The sequence below is a fragment of the Sturnus vulgaris genome, chromosome 8 (assembly GCF_052056855.1).
Source record: "Sturnus vulgaris isolate bStuVul1 chromosome 8, bStuVul1.hap1, whole genome shotgun sequence".
Lineage (NCBI taxonomy): Eukaryota > Metazoa > Chordata > Aves > Passeriformes > Sturnidae > Sturnus > Sturnus vulgaris.
In genome coordinates, this window is record NC_142250.1 from 3,980,000 (window position 1) to 3,996,036 (window position 16,037).

Here is a 16,037-nt window from a genome sequence, read left to right on the forward strand (position 1 = left end):
ACGTGAAACAAATTTCTGCTGCAAACTATGGGAACCTCTGAAAGTTGACATAACTTCTGTAGCTGGAAGTTTCAATTTATTTAATTTATTTTGCTTCCTTAGGGCTCAGCTGTACTTGTTTTGTTGAGTTAGTTTATTTATGAACACATTGTGCTGTTCTCCCGCAGGGATGACCTCTCAACTCTAGCAAGGCCCCTGCCACTTGTTAATGTTGGTGTTAAGCCTGTTTAAAATCTTTTTTGAGATTTAAAGGTCTTTTGCATCAGACTGGGGATGTATGGATGGTTAACACAGAGTAATTGCTACTCTTATAGCTGCTTTCTAGACTAATTAAACACACACCTGATTGTCACAGGTGTCATCTCTTAACTTTACGTCCTGCAAATGAGTCAAGTGCAAACCCAGCTTGAATTCCTTGCCCTCAGTGCGTTTGTGTGCAGGTGGCTCATTTATCCTTTTTTTTTTTGCAGTGCCCAGAAGAATCTGTTTTCCCAGGAGACTCAAGTCAGTGTCAGGAGAACAATGTTCCTGCTGTATTTGATGTGTGGGGCAGCTGGGGGCAAAGTGTCGCTGGGAGTTTGAGGTCTGTGGTCCCACCCTGAGCACAATGTCCTGGCAGGAGCTTTGCTGCTCACCTGCTGTGTTCTACAGCCACGAGGGAATAAATAAAACACTCCCAGCACATGGAGAGCAGATCCCCTGCCTCTGGACACCCAGGGAACAGGGTCTGTTTGTGGATTTTGGGAGCAGGCTGCACCCCAGCTGAGTCACCTCTGCTGACCCGCCCTGGAATTCAGTGCTCCCAGAGGGATTGGTTTCCTGTACTAATACCTGCACATGCTGCCTTCCAGCTCCCCCCTGCTTCCCTCTGATGGCTCTGGCACCAACAGAATGGGAAAAAGCAACACGTAAGACAATTTTAGTGTAACAGGAGAAATGCTGCCTCACTTCAGCTGCACTTAACCCCTGGCTTTAAGTGGCTACGAGAGGTTTGTGAGATGTGCTTGATTCGTTTAAAAAATAAAGAGCCTTGCTGTGAGAGAGGGGAGAAAGGAACTGCAGCAAGAACTTCAGGCTGGTGAAGGCACTTGTAGGTATGCATCCCTTCCTTGCTTGCTGTCTGAGGTGAAAATGGGCTCTCCAGCAAGAGGAGCTGCTTCAGAAGGAGATGTGCTTGATAATGGCCACTTTGCTGATTTTTCCTTAGCTTTGCTTTCCTGCCTTGTGCAGGACTTGCTGCCCAGGTCTCGCTGTGGAACTCTTTTGCTGTGATGCACACCTGTGGTTTGGTTACTGCCTTTGGTTCAAGTAACTTGGAAAGGAGTTTCACTGACTTCTGGGTTGTCATACCAGAGATTTCCTTGCTCAGCCACCACTCAGGAGTCACCTGCTCAATATTCCTCCCCCATACCTGACCCAGGTTGTTCAATCCTGTTCTTTCCCTGTGAAGCAGGAGACAAAAATGTAGCATTTGCTGTAGTTCACAAGGCTCACAGATGCATTTAGGTTGGAAAACATCTCCCAGCCCATCGAGTTCCAAGCTGTGCCCGGTCCCCACCTTGTCACCAGTCCAGAGCACTGAGTGACCTCCCTGGGCAGCCCCTGCCCACCCTTTCCAGGAAGAAATTCCTCCTGATGTGTAACCTGACCCTCCCCTGGCACAGATTTTAGGATGGTGACAGGCTCTGTAAGCAGCTTGTGCCTTCTGGGAAGCCACATGAGAAGGTGACATCCATGTGCCAGTACAAATTTTGGCTCCAGAAATAGTGTGAGGTGAAGGTGGAGCTGTTTTAACTAAACATGAAGTGGAAATTCTTGGTGTTTCCAAGTTTGCTTGCAGCTGTTGTGCCTGTGCCCATCCTTTCTTTCTGTCCTGCATCAGGAGGTGTGACCTAAAAATAGTGTTATGAAGAGGAGTGGGAAATGAGACAGCACCTCTGATTTCAGGTTTTATTGCTGTGTGTGTCCCCTGTGCTGAGACTTTCTTCTGGTCAGGGAACTCCAGCTGGGGCTGAGCAGTGCAGGCTGTCATCACCCAGCTGGGACTGAGCTAATGCTCCTCTGCTCTCTGGCCTGCTGTTAATGCAGACTCCAAATTTTAAAAAGCAGGATTTGGAGAAGGCAAAATGGTTGTTACAATTTCCCTGAGGTGAGGATACCCTTATAAATCTCTGAAAGGGACTGGAACAGATTTATTTGCTGTGCTGCCATGCTCTGCAGGGGCTTGGAAAGGTCTCAGGTGAGGTGGCCATAAACTGCTCTGTCACCAGTTGTAACCACTCAGAGGGCACTGCAGTGGGGTTTGCTCTGCCTGTGGTAGACTGATGACTTCATTGGACTAACTGGGACAGTTGTGTCATTTCACTGGTGTTTGGAGAAGAAATGGAGTGGACAGTGAGGCCTGAAGGTCACTTTTGTATTCCAACCTCTTTGTCTGCTTTAGTGTTGCCATTAAATTCATCAGTACAGGGCAGCTTTGCCTGTTGCTCTTTGTGCTTTGGCAGCAAGGACCGAAATCTCTGTTTCAGCTGGCAGCTGGCCCCAGCTCTGGTGCCTCTGGCATGAGGCATTCCATGTGTTTCAGAATTAAGCATCCTCTCCCCACAGGTCTGGAAGGCGTGTCTTTGGACAAAGGGGGAGAGGGATCTCCTTAAAGGTGATAGGGCCCTGTGAAACCTGGCGGTGCTGTGTGAGCCTTTTGGTGTATGATGAGCCTGCCTTTCTGCCCCTCCAGTGCTCTCAGAGGTGTAAGACAATTCTTTCCCCCCCTTTTTAAATTTTCCTTAAACTAAGCCTTGAGGATCTTATGTGACTTGCTGGTTTTGTAGTCTGTACCTCAGGATGTGCTGAAGTTGGGTTGATGTGTTGCATTTAGGCAAATCAGCTAATTTTGGTGCTTGGCATGCCTAGTGTAACTACTTTTCTCCCAGGTGCAAGAAAAAAATGGGAGATAAAGTCTGGTTTAAAATCACACCAGGCAAACTCGAGCTTGAAAGACAGTAGGAGTAAGTGAAGGTCCATGTGGGGTTTTTTTCTGCTTATACTTGGTTGATTCTACTTTTGCAGTAGAAAGAGATAAGCCTGTTGATTAATTAGGAAGTGTATGGATGTAAGGAGCTGGTGCAGAACCAGCTGGTGGTTGGGAATTCCCTGACAGGGGGAAAGCAACAAAACCATATCCCAAGAAAAACATGGACCCAGAGCTCTGGGATGGTGAGCCTGTAGAGATAGATAAGGAGACAGCACAGGAAAATGCACTAATTGATAACTGCTCCAGAACCATAAGAGTGGGAGATAATTGTCCCCTGCCCTCTCTGAAAGAATTCCCCAGGCTCAGTAGCCTGGCCTTGGCAACAGGGTCCAGCACATTTTATTTCCTCTGCTGAAACAGGGTTCCTGTCTACAGCAGCCTTTAAATGAGAAGAGCTTTGAGCTGGAAAACGAGCAGCTGCTTTGCTGCTTTTAGGCAATAACATTCTTAATATTCCTGTCTTCCAGTCCTGTTCCCCTGGGATAACTGGGATGGGCTGAACTGTGATTGTTGTTTGACTGTCGTGCTTTTGCCTCTGGTGACCACTGTGGTTGATTCCTCTTGTCTTAAACAACAGCCTTGCTGAGTGCTTGGGGCAAAGTTGTATTTTAGGTGGGTGTGACTATTTTAGGACTGGAGGACAGCAGGTGATCTGCAGGCTGGCTGGATTTCACTCCTGCAAGGGAAATTGTGGGCCAGGCTGCAGGGAAACTCCCTTTATTTTGATAGTGGTTTTCTGAAGCTGCTTGCTGGGGAAGACCGCATAAGTTTTGGGTTTCCCTGCTGCACCCTCAGATTTTTCCTACTGCTTGATCAATTATCTGCTCTGAAAAATGTGAGCAAGACAGAAATGACAGCCTTGCTTCATCCTCAACCCTGCTGTAACAACCCTTTGCAGGACATTACTAAGAGATTACACTTTTTGTTTGTACCTTTGCTTTAACAAAATAGTCTTTCATAGCTGGAAAGCCTTAAGGAAAAAAATTTCTGGCAATATCTGTAGGAGTTGCAGCTCTTTGCTGTGCAAATGCCGAAATCTACATCTTGCTTTAATGTTTCTCAGAGCTAAAATATTTTTGGATAAACAAAGCGTTTCACATACTGTTTAAAATGCTTACAGGCAACCTTTACCCCCAGAATGGAATGCAGCCATCAGGAGAAGTGCAGTGGGAACAAGGACCTCTAACAGAGTTGATGGCCAGGAGTGGGATGGAGTGGGGCAATGTGTCATATCCAAACGTTATTTTTGATTGGCATATCACATTCCAAGCCATTTATTGTATGAAAAATTACTGGCATCCATAACCAGATTATTTTTTATTTATGGAACAATCTGCAGTCCGCTTTTCTCCCACAAATTTCCACTGGATGTTGCTGGGTAAGTAGGAGCAGCTAGAAATGTGCTGGAAAATTGTAGTGTGGCGTCTTAGGATCATGGAGGTAAAGTCTGCTTTGCTTCCAGAGGAGAAGCACATTTCTATTATTTGTTATTTTACAGTAAAGAAGTTCTAAAGCCTCTCCCACATGTTACTGCAGAGGGGAAGAGTTTTTCCCAACCAGGTGTCTGTGAGAGAGCAAACCCTCCCAGCTTGTTAGGCAGTAATGCAAACATAGCTGTGTGGCCTGGGAGCCAGAAACAAGGATTTCTTTGCACCCCCTCTGATTGGGAAAGGTGGGATGTGGCAGGAACTGGAATCCCCAAGGAGTGGGCAGTGGCAAGTAGACTCCTCTCTGTAGGGAAGTGTCCGAGTCTTTGCCAGATGATGTTATGGATACAAAGAGTTTCAGTGGGATCAAGTTGCAGGGAGTGGGGGAAAGCTGAGCAGCAATTGGGGTGAGGCATTCCCAAAGGGTTACTAAATCCATGCTCAGCAAGCTCCTGGAGCTGAAAGTAGCCAAAGCCTCAGGCAGAGCCTTGTCTGGGGCAGTTGAGCTGCTCCTAAACATTGATTTAACTGCTACAGCTGAGTGGCTTTGAGGGTTAGGGTTTGGGTAGTGGTTTTTTTGCTTCCTCCCTGTGTTTTTGCTTATTTGGGGTTTTTCTGTTCAATAAGGCTATAAAGGAAATGAAAACTCTAAAGCTTGGGATGACTGACTCTGAGGGTTGTAATAGTGGAGGCAAACCCCTGACTTTTCATCGAGTGTTGGCAGCACCAAAGGGAATCTGCAAAATCACTCCTTCCCAGAGGTGCCATAGGGGCCATACTTTCCCTTTTCCCAGCCTTTCTTTGATGGAGTTTTCCTGGGCAGGAAGGTGAATTGCAAAGGTTAGAATGGCATAGTTGCCCATGTGCTGCATGCCTGGAAGTTTGCTGGTCTGATATCAGTACAATTATTGTGCAAATCTTCACTTTAGATGAGACCCACATGGAATGATATTTTAAGAGCTCAAAGAAGCCTCCTTTATAAATTTAAGTGACAGCAGCACATTTTTTATACTCAGAAGATCTTTTAACTGCTGCAGTAACTTGGGGAAAACTGCTGGGGCACATTGTGAGGTATTTGCCATTTGAGCAGAATGTGTTTAGGTGTGTTTTTCCCCACTTCGCTGGAGCTCTCAGGGTGCTTCACGGAGCAGGTTGTTTTTAGCTGTCCTGAGAAGTATCCCCTGGCCTCCCTGGCCAGGAGAACCACAGCATCCTTGTGGAACTGGCCGTGCTCCACGTGTCCTTGGAGCGAGCTCCGTGCCTGTGGTGACGCAGGGCAGCCGACAAAGGAGACATTCAGTCACCAGCTCAGGATCATGTTCCTCCTGAGTTTGAACTAATACTCTTAACCCTGCTGGGGCTGGAAGAGCAGCCAGCAGGTCTGGGCTGGTGCCCTGCTCCTCTCCTGTAGGCTCTGCAGGCTGTAAATGACTCTGTCTGCCTGTCCTCCCTTTGGGATCTGCAGGGAAGCACCAGCAGCCTCTCTCCTCCTTCCCAGGCCATCACAGCACTGCTCTGCAGGAGTCATGTTCCACTTAGTGAAGTCTCATCCTCGTAGGAATTGTTCTGATGTTAAAAACTTAGAAATCTTGTGGTTTCTCAACTCTCTGATCCATGAAGACCTTTTTTTCCGAAGCAATTATTACGATTTCTGTCTTTGCAGTGGCCGAGTCTCAGCTATTAAAACCTGTTACCTGTTAAAATGAGGGATATGTCGGAGGTCCTGCTGTTTCAGGGCACTTGCAAAATGGGAAGTTTAAACTGCTGTGGCTTATTTCTGAATGAGTGGATAACTTGACAGGGAAGCTTTTGGTTGTGAAGTCATGGATTTAAGTACAGTGGGAATTCTGACGTTATCTACAGGTCAAGGTGAACCATTTCTCTATCTCTTCATCAGGAGCATGTAGACCACGCCTGTCATGGAGTCCTCAGCTTTCATCCCATCCTCCTGGAAAATGGTTCATGAGATGCCAAACACCAGTTTGATTGGTTAAATTAAACAGTATAATAAGCAGGATGAAGTGGGGCCAGGTTTGTGGAATGTGCCCTGGAAGGTGTTTTTTGGAAAAATGAGGATAAGGCGGGGGAGGAGGTCTGGAAACAGGAATGATTGTTTTGGAAACAGAGAGAGAGTCGCCTGATGCAGAGGTTGGGTATATTCAAGTCACTATGACACTGCAAGAGCTAAAATAAAAAGTAATCCCATGAACAAATCCTACTAATTCACATAATTATGTTGCTGTTGGTTGTGGTAACAACTTTTTCACTTTTTGGGACGCTAGGAATGAGTATGCATCGTGCTGGCAGGTCTCCTACCAGCTTTCCATGCCCAGATGATGGAAGGGATGTTTCTGGGCTGCCTCCCTGGGTTCATCACTGCACTATTTAGTGCTTCCCTAGTGCAGATCTGTCTACTTAAACCAAATGAGGATCATTCCTTCCCTTCCACATTGCTATTAGCTGGATGATTTTATTGTCTCTGCAGGAAGAGAGCAGAGACAAGCAACTGTAGATTAGGAACAATTTGCAAAATAGTTCAGTGATTAGCAAGCCTGTGGAGATGTTTTTCTGTGTAAGGGCTGCACCACAAATTTTACTAGCTCCCTGTGCTCGAAGAATTAACTGGGAGGAGGATTAAAATGACATCTTAGACATCAGTTAAACGTCCTCTCAAAATCCCTTACAATGTCTCTAAATCAGTTAATTTGATTTCTTCAATCCACAAGCAAACTGGGGTTGGTGAACTTGTGTGAGTGATCTATTTAGGCTGGATTTCTCCAGAGTGTTTTAAAGAGTACTTCAGTACTGGTGAAATGATGCAAAAAACCCCAGTGAAATATGGAAATACTCCACGCCAGGGTGTGAAATGAAGATGCTGCTCAGTCATGGGGGTGCCTTCTTCAAGCAGCAGTCTTCAGCTGGTTAATCTAGCCCTCACAGACATTCCTGATCCTTGCTGGTTAAATGGAATAAGAAAGTAAGACAAGAGCCTGCTCTTGCTCCTTTTGCCACGGTGCTGCTTGTGTGGATGTGGGAAGGAAAAGACAGAGGAGAATCTTCAGCTCCACAGCTTGCCTGATGGACAGCACAAGGAGTTCTGTGAAGTCTCCAAAAGTGGCCCTCAGCACTCAGATGTGGCCACTTAACTGTCCTAAATCCTGGTTTGCTTGTAATTCCACATGATGACAGTACCATTCAGATGGAAAACATCTGAATATTAATAAGAGGAATCACATGCTCTCTCTGGGAATCCTGCAGGTCTCCACTGGCTGTAACATCTCCAGATGTATCAGTCAGTGATGGAGCTCCCACCCTGAGCCTGCTGCAGGCTGTGCTGGGGGCAGTGTTAGATCAGGTGCTGGAAAATGGGGAATATTCTGGCAATAAGCCAGCAGAGCTCTGGAGGTGTTTGGGTCCTATTGCCTGGTGGCTCTGAGCTGTGTTGTGACACAGAGAACAAGGCTGGCGGTAACTTCACCCATTAATCTTCACAGCATCCCACATTTCTTCTCAGCTGCTGCTCCTGCACGAAGGAAACACTGTGGCTGTCAGAGCAAGGGATGGCACAGCCAGAGCTGAGCATTGTCACCTTAGATGCTGACATCACAGCGGGCTGGTCTCGGCTCAGCATCACTCAGCAACTCCAGGAGCTGAGCCCTTTCCACAGGGATGCTGAGTTTAGGGAAACAGGGCCCTGAACCTGCAGCTCGTGCCCCAGCAGAGCAGCAGCCAGTGCTCTGCAAGCAAAGGGTCTCCCTCAGGGGAGGGATGAGTTTGGCATACAGGCTCATGGAGTTGGACAAGATAGACCTTCTGATTTCTGGGAAGTGTGTTACCAATGTTAGAGCTCAGCAGGTAACACAAAGAAGTGCTGTGTGTGCCCCAGGACAGACAGCAAAGAGCTCTAATCAAACCTTGCCATGCAGTCCTGCTGTCAGCATAGCTGCTAGTACCCAAACTGTCGCTGTGAATTGCTCCTCCTGCCTTTTCACCAGCCCAGAAATAATTCTGGATGTGGCAGGAAACGTGTCTTTGCAGGCTCTGTGTGCCCTGTACTGGAGAGGAAGAGGCTGCAGCAGGGAGGGAGCATCTTGGGATTCTTGTGGTGCTCGCAGCAAATGCTGCTGATTCACAACTCACTCATCAAAAACGTGTGTTTATGTCTGAGCAGCAGTTTGTGCTCTGGGATCCATGGGAGCTATCATGCCTGGAAGAGGGGGCACGCAGGGCATGGAGCTTTCCCTGGCTGGCTTACTCCTGGGTCAGGCTCCAGCACTCAGGCAGCTTTTGGGGACTCAGGAAGCTGCAGATAAGCGAGTGTTGTAAGTTTGGGAGGACTGCTCTTGTGAGATAATGGCCAGTTACTCCTGGAAACAGGGCTTTCCTGGAGTGAGTGACGCCTCATGATCCTACAGCAGGCAGGACACGAGGCAGGCAAGGCTTTCCCTGGCTTTTCCATGGCTCTGTCCAGATGGACAAAAGTTGTTTGGCTTTCTGCCTGTGGCACAGAAGAGTCTTCTGGTTGAGGTGACTGGTGTCCCCCTCCCTGCAGCACTCAGCTGCATTACTCCTGAAGGTGAGGCAATGTAAAAACTCAAAAGCAAATTTCCAAGCAATCCTAAATGTAGCTAAAAGGAGTCCCAAGAAAGCAGAATTGCTAGGCTTTCAGCCTTGCTTGTTTCCTGGCAGACAGGTTTTTTGTCAACAAGCAGAATTCAATTTATTTATCCCTCCTTCCCCCCCAGCTTATATTTGAGTGGAAATGTATGAATTGCAGTTTTCTAAATAATGTGAATGGAGTGGAGGACCTCTGGTTTTGCACAGGGCTGGTTCTATTCCAGATCTCCACCCTGCTTTTGTCTCCCTTGGAGGCAGGAGGGATGGGATGAAGAGTGGGTTTGCTTCCTAGGCAGGATGAGTGGTTTGTGTGCTGCTGCTGGCTCTCTTTGGCTGTGCAAGAGGTGGGCACAGGGGTAGGGAGAATCCTGGTGCCTGGGTGCTGCCACCTGAGGATTTTGGCCACAAGCATTTTGGTTTTGCTTCTCTTTGTTTCTTCCTCTCTCTCCTAAATGATCATGGTTATCTTGGAGACTATCAGAAAAAGTTTGCACCTTTCCTCCTTTGCACCTTGTGTGATGCTGAGTTCAGAGCCAGGGTCACTTCAGTAGCTCCCTTCAAAGAAAACATTGAGGCTTATTTCTTTAGCTGGGGCAGTGTTATCCCGTGAGTTTTCTGGATTGCTTTTGTAGTTAAGGTGCTCTGGGTGTAGCAGGGTGATCAGCAGCCCATTTCTGGCAGTGGTAAACAAATCCACGTTGTTCTGGGGGTGGTGGTCTTCTCCAGACCTCATCTAAGCCTGTTTGGACACAAGGATATTTTCTCTTTCTGAGTGCTTTGGGAAATCCTAATTTTAAAATGCAGCTGCTCCATCCATGGGAGTGTCCAAGGCCACATTGGATGGGGCTTGGAGCACCCTGGAGTAGTGGAAGGTGTCCCTACCATGGCAGGGGTGGAATGAGCTGAGCTTTGAGGTCCCTTCCAACCCAAACCATTCCATTATTCTATTTTAGCATGGCCTTTCCTGTTTATCCCAACTCTTGTTAGACCTTGAGGTCATCTTCACACTATAACAACTCCTGATGCTTTAATGAAGGCTTGCTGTTAGTTCTGCCTCTTAAATGTCCTTATTTTTATTTGTTTGGTGTTTTGTTAACAGTGACTCTCATGACTATGTGAGAAGCTGCCAGCAGCAGGTCTGAGCTTTGACTCTCCTGTTCAAAATGAGCTTCTAACCTGATGCATTGAGTGCTCTGGATAGAAAAGCAATTTCAGGTAGGTCAGTGCATCTTGCATTTTGCATTTTCAAGCACGTGTGTTTTGGAGTGGTGTATTCATTCAGTACTTACTGTGATCCAAATTGGAGCAAGTTCTTGTTTTGGACATTTTGGATATTTCACGAACTGTATAACTTCAGTATTAAATTGTAAAATCTTAGGGAAAGACAGGTGAAAGATCCCTTAAATCAATTCCTTCTGCCTGCTTCCAGGGAAGGATAACTAAGAGCAAAACTTGAAGATGTAAATTGTGGATAAATGCTCCCAAAACCCTGCTTGTAAGGAAATACTTGTCCTTGTTGTGGAAACTGGAGTGATACATTGTGTAGACAGCCAGAGTGGGGGCTGAAATACCTGTATTCTGTTCCCAGCTCTGGCTTTGACATACATAAATGACCTGCAAAGAGAGAATAAATGGAGTGTATGCCCTTTATTGCTGCCTGTGGTTGTGTTTTTGTTTTTTCAATAATCCTTTGAAGCTGTGTGAGCATTTGCTGAAAGGCATCTCATAAGATTTGTCACGGTTTTGCTGGGTTTGATCCGTGCTGGAAAGCTTCATGACTGATTGAAGAGCTAGAAGGAAGATGTAGTGAGAATCAGAAAATAAGAGTGAAGTTTTGGGTGTAAAGATTCTGAGAAAGAGTGTTCTAAAATCTGTTATTTGTTTGTGTGCAGCCCCAGTGTCCAGCCCCTTGAGTGAACCAAATCTCTCATGCTTCCCATTCCTAGTTGGGAAACCTTTTGCCTTTGTCCTGAAAATGTTCTGGAATATTAGTGAGCCTTAACTGGCTGATTATGAGAGGCTGTGGTGGGAGACAGAGCAGAAAAGCAGCTTTCAGTTGTGATTCTTTCTAATCCAGCTGAATTCTCCCTGCAGATGCCTTGAGCACATTTGTCTTTGGAAAATTTGGGTTTAGCCCCTCTACTGTGGCTGTCCCAATACAGCATCTCTCTGGATCTCAAAGGCTGTATAATTAATGTTTGATGGCCTTTCCACAGAATCTGTAAGAAATACCACTAGAAATCCTGAGAAAAATGCAGTGACTAAACTCCAAGGCTGCTGAAATTGAGGGAAATTATTTTTTTTGTGTGTCACAGGTCAGGTGAATAATGAACAGGTTTTTGCAGTTGTTGCTCTTTGAAAGCTGCCTCTGTGTCAAAGCTGTTCTGGACAAACTGTAATATCAAGGCTTCTTTACAGCAGTTGTGAAAAATTCCTACTTTCCCCACCCATCTTCGAGTCCATCAATACTGGGAGCAGGAGACACTTTGAGCAGACACCCGAAGCTCCTGTCACAGTATTGATTCAGCTTCTGTTTGCTCTGCATCCAATACACAGCTGTGATGAATAATGCAGGAATCTATTACTTAAAGTTTAATGTACCTTTAATCGGGGTTGAACATCAAGAGGTGCAGTGCAAGGAGGCTGCTCTGCTCTGTGCTCAATGGAAAAGATTCAAACCAGGTGTGGTTGGGTCTGTGTTGTTGGGTTCTTCCCTTTGCCCAGGGCAGGGCCCATCCTCTGGGCTGGCCCTGGAGAGGCTGGAGCGTGTCCAGGGAAGGGAACAGAGCTGGGGAAAGGGCTGGAGCCCCAGGAGAGGCTGAGGGAGCTGGGAAAGGGGCTCAGCCTGGAGAAAAGGAGGCTCAGGGGGAACCTTCTGGCTCTGCACAACTCCCTGACAGCGGGGACAGCCAGGGGGAGTCGGGCTCTGCTGCCAGGGAACAGGGACAGGACAAGGGGAAACGGCCTCAAGCTGTGCCAGGGGAGGCTCAGGTTGGAGAGCAGGAGGAATTTCTCCATGGAAAGGGTGCTCAGGCCTTGTGAGGGGCTGTCCAGGGAGGTTTGGAGTGCCCATCCCTGGAGGTGTCCAAGGAAGGGCTGGAGGTGGCACTCAGTGCTCTGGGCTGGGGACAAGGTGGGCATGGGGCACAGCTTGGGCTCCATGGGCTGGGAGGGCTTTTCCAGCCTCAGTGGGATTCTGGGATTCTGTGGCACAGCTTGTGATTTATGTGCAGATATTCATTTGCAGGTGCCTTGGTGTCTGTGACCTCTGGCTTTTCCTGTATTTATCTCAATCTGTGACAAGATACCTTCTGTACTCCTGGGGTCAGAGAGCATGTGGACTCTGCTGTGATCCAGGGATCTCACAGTGGAATATCAAGGCTGTCTCTTCAATGGCTTTTTTTCTTCTTGGTACGAGTATTATTTTTTTAAACAAAGGAAAAACATCCCTTTCATCAATTGTTCCCTTTGCAGAACTTGAGCCTTAAAATAATCCAGGAAGCCTTTTGTTATATAAATATACTCATCCTCCAGCTTGGCACGGAATGTGCTTGACAGAGCTGCTTGCTGAATTCTGTTTTAAACCTGAATTTCAGGGGCTATGAAGGAGAAACCCTGGGCTCAGAGAGCAAAGCAAACACTGATTGCTGTATAATCACAGTGTAACAGGGACTATTTAAAGCAGTGGAAAGCAGGGGTTTATGCCTGGAACTCAGTTTCTGGGTCTCAGTGATTTTTGTTTCAGCTTGTTACAGCCAGGTATGCTCATACCTACCAAATTTAGCTCCATGGGAAGAGAGCGTATGTGCAGCCTTTTGAAAATATCCCTGCTTAAGTTGTTTGCTCTATAGGAATAGAACTGTGTGTGAATACAGCAAGGGCTTGGAATGGTTAACAGTGAATTCCAGTGCAGAACACTCAGTAGTGAGATCTCCCAGTTAAGTGGGCAACAGTTGGCTAGAGCAGATGTTAAAATAGAAAATGAACAAAACATCGCCACCAAAAAAAATCCCACAAACTCAAAAATCCATCAACCACAAAAACTCACCACCCAGTGAATGTCAAACAGTCTTGGTTAGAAGTGATGTCTGTTTTCTGAGTGTTGTCAAGGGCATGTAAAAGCACCTTGGGGGGAATTTATGAATCATCTAGTTTTTATGTGTCCTCTCTAGGCCACACTTTCATTGTGAAATTGGCTTTTTAAGTGACACCTTTGTTTTGTTTTGCTGCAAGCTTGAGCTTGAAGCTGCTGCTGACTGAGGAGGTTGGACTCAGTGGTCTTGGAGGTCTTTTCCAACCTAAATGGTTTGATGATTCCTCCCACATTTTTCCAGATGCTTTCATCAAAACTATCCCAGGGAAGTGGAGATGTTAAGAGGATGCTGCAGGATGTGCCTGAGTGGTTTTGGTACAAACACTGAGTCCACAGTTTGTGTTCTAAGAGCAAGAAGAGTGAAGGGTGAATCCATGCAATCCCCCAGGAGTGCCTGACTCCAGTCTGATGTGCTGCAGCCTCCTCCCATGGCAACGGAGTGATAGTGCACTAGGAAAAGAGGGAAGACTCCAAGGAAAGTAACATAGAATCCGTGGTTTGGGTTGGAAGGGACCTTAAAGCCCATCCAGTCCCACCCCCTGCCATGGGTAGGGACTCCTGCCACCATCCCAAGTTGCTCCAGACCTCGTCCAACCTGGCCTTGGATACGTCCAGGCACGGGCCAGCCACAGCTTCTCCAGGCAATGATACCTTTGGCACTTATACAAAACTAAAAGTTTAATGGAATTTTGGAGCAGAGATTTTATATACTCTGTGCTCAATTTGTTGGATCAATCAAATTGGATTTTGGTAGATTTTCTAGCTGCTTATTCAATGTCTTGGCTTGTTCTGGGTGGTGTAGATAATTTCCTTCGTCTCCTAATTTATTTGCCTTCAGACATGTAGCTGCTCCCGTATTTCCTGGAAAATGGAAAGGATGTGCTAGTAGGAAATGGTTGCAGTTAATGAAAATAGGCTGTACCTACTGATGATTAGTCCTTAATGCAAAGAGGGAACGTTCTCTCTCCAGCTTTGTGGCCTGAATTAGCATCTGACTGTTCCTTTGTCCTGAGGCAGGCTCTGAATGACTCTGGGATTGATTCATGGCTTAGAGCCCCCAGTAATAGGATTTCCTGTGAGGGTGTGTCACCAGTCCTTGCACAGGTTCAAAGGGAAAATGGGTTTTCCCTCCTGTGTTGCATCCTCTGGACTTGTGCCTCTTGGCTTTGGCTCCTTTTTCTCCCTGACTCTCGAACCTGTGAGGTTTCAGCTGGGATTTGATGGCTGCTGCCATCCCAGCTCCTTTCAAGTGTCTCATCATCCACCCAAAGCTTGTGTTCTTGGGTTCAAGAGTGAGCATAAACACATTTAGTGCTTCTCTGAAAGGCTTTCAAGTGCAGCACTGCTCTTTTGCAGCTCTTTTTGCTTCCTTTGAAGGCTGAGCAGCCGTGGCTGAACTCAGGGCTGCAGTGCGTGACTGCTCCCTTAGCAAGCAGTTAAAACATCAGCTATTACACTGACGTGCAAATGTTGTTTTGTGCTGAAGTCATGCTGGAAATAGTTCAAAATGTCTTGTTTATTTGGATTCACGAGGGGCACGCTGTCTTGCTGAGCTCTAATCTTGTTTTGCTCTCTGCTTTCTTTGCAATCAGCAGAGCTGTATTCAAACCACGCTGAGAGATTTAAGGGACCTCTTGGTCTGCACCTCAGGAGCCACAGACTGAGGGCAGCACCCCTGGGTTTGTGCCTTTTGGGAAGCTGGGTTGTTAATCAGTTGTTTTCCCCCAGCCTCAGTCCTTAGATGGATGGAACAGGCTGTGTTTCTGTGTCGAATTAAACCTCCTGTCCCTGTGCTCAGGTGAGACCCCACCTGCAGAGCTGCCCCAGCCCTGGGGCCCAGCACAGGAGGGACCTGGAGCTGCTGGAGAGAGCCCAGAGGAGGCACCAGGATGATCAGAGGAATGGAGCAGCTCTGCTGGGAGGAAAGGCTGGGAGAGCTGGGATTGTTCAGCCTGGAGAGGAGAAGCTTTGAGGTGACCAAATTGTGGCCTTCCAGTACCTGGGAGAGCTGAGAAGAAAGATGGAGAGAGATTTTGGGCCAGGGTCTGGAGTACCAGGACACAGGGAATGGCTTCCCAGTGCAAGAGGGCAGGGATAGATGGGATATTGTGAAGGAATTGTTCCCTGGGAGGCTGGGGAGGCCCTTGCACAGGGTGCCCAGAGAAGCTGTGGCTGCCCCTGGATCCCTGGAAGTGTCCAAGGCCAGGTTGGACTTTGAGGCTTGGAGCAGCCTGGGATAGTGGAAGTTGTCCCTGGGCATGGCAGGGGGTGGGATGAGATGGGCTTTAAAGTCCCTTCCAACCCAAACCTTTCTGTGATTGTTTTACATATCTCTTACTGGACAAGCACTGACTCATTTGTTCATTATTTTAATGACAGATGCACTTGCTTAAAATGATTCCACGTTTTTGCAGTTTTACTGTTTAGCAGATAATACAGTTATTGGGATTCTTGGACAAGATGCTCTGTTTCAGTTCACTCCTTAAATGTTTTTCTCTTTGCAAGATGCAAGAAGACAAAAAGTTTTTTTTCCTGGCCTGTGATGCCCTGCCTGTGCTGTCCCCATTCCCAGTGAGGAGCTGAAAGGCTGTCAGCAACTGTTTTGACACATTTTCGTGTACTACTTAAGAAGACAAAAAGTTACATCTCACGTATTTTGCAGGGATAAATACACAGCAAAGGGTGGGTGAAATATTTGGTATGAACATGCTGAGGGATTTTGTCGTCCCAGCAGAGGATGTCTGTTCTATCACCAGAGACCTGTGTGGCTGTCCCAGCTGTTCAAATCATGTGTACATCCCAGCTACATCCAGGCAGGTTTAAATATCCTTCTGTCCAGAGCATGCTCCCACCTCCACGTTCCTCCCTA

The 16,037-nt window shown here is 47.0% G+C and overlaps 1 protein-coding gene across 4 annotated transcripts in view; it reads left to right on the forward strand.

The window, feature by feature from the left end:
• The window catches only part of SGMS1 (sphingomyelin synthase 1), an 86,076-nt gene that overhangs the window by 12,496 nt on the left and 57,543 nt on the right, over positions 1-16,037 (forward strand). For all 4 annotated transcript variants that reach the window (XM_088168733.1, XM_088168735.1, XM_014882267.2 and 1 more), the window contains one exon: positions 10,175-10,290. The gene's annotated coding sequence lies outside the window, so the exon portion shown is untranslated. The remainder of the gene's footprint in view (positions 1-10,174; positions 10,291-16,037) is intronic.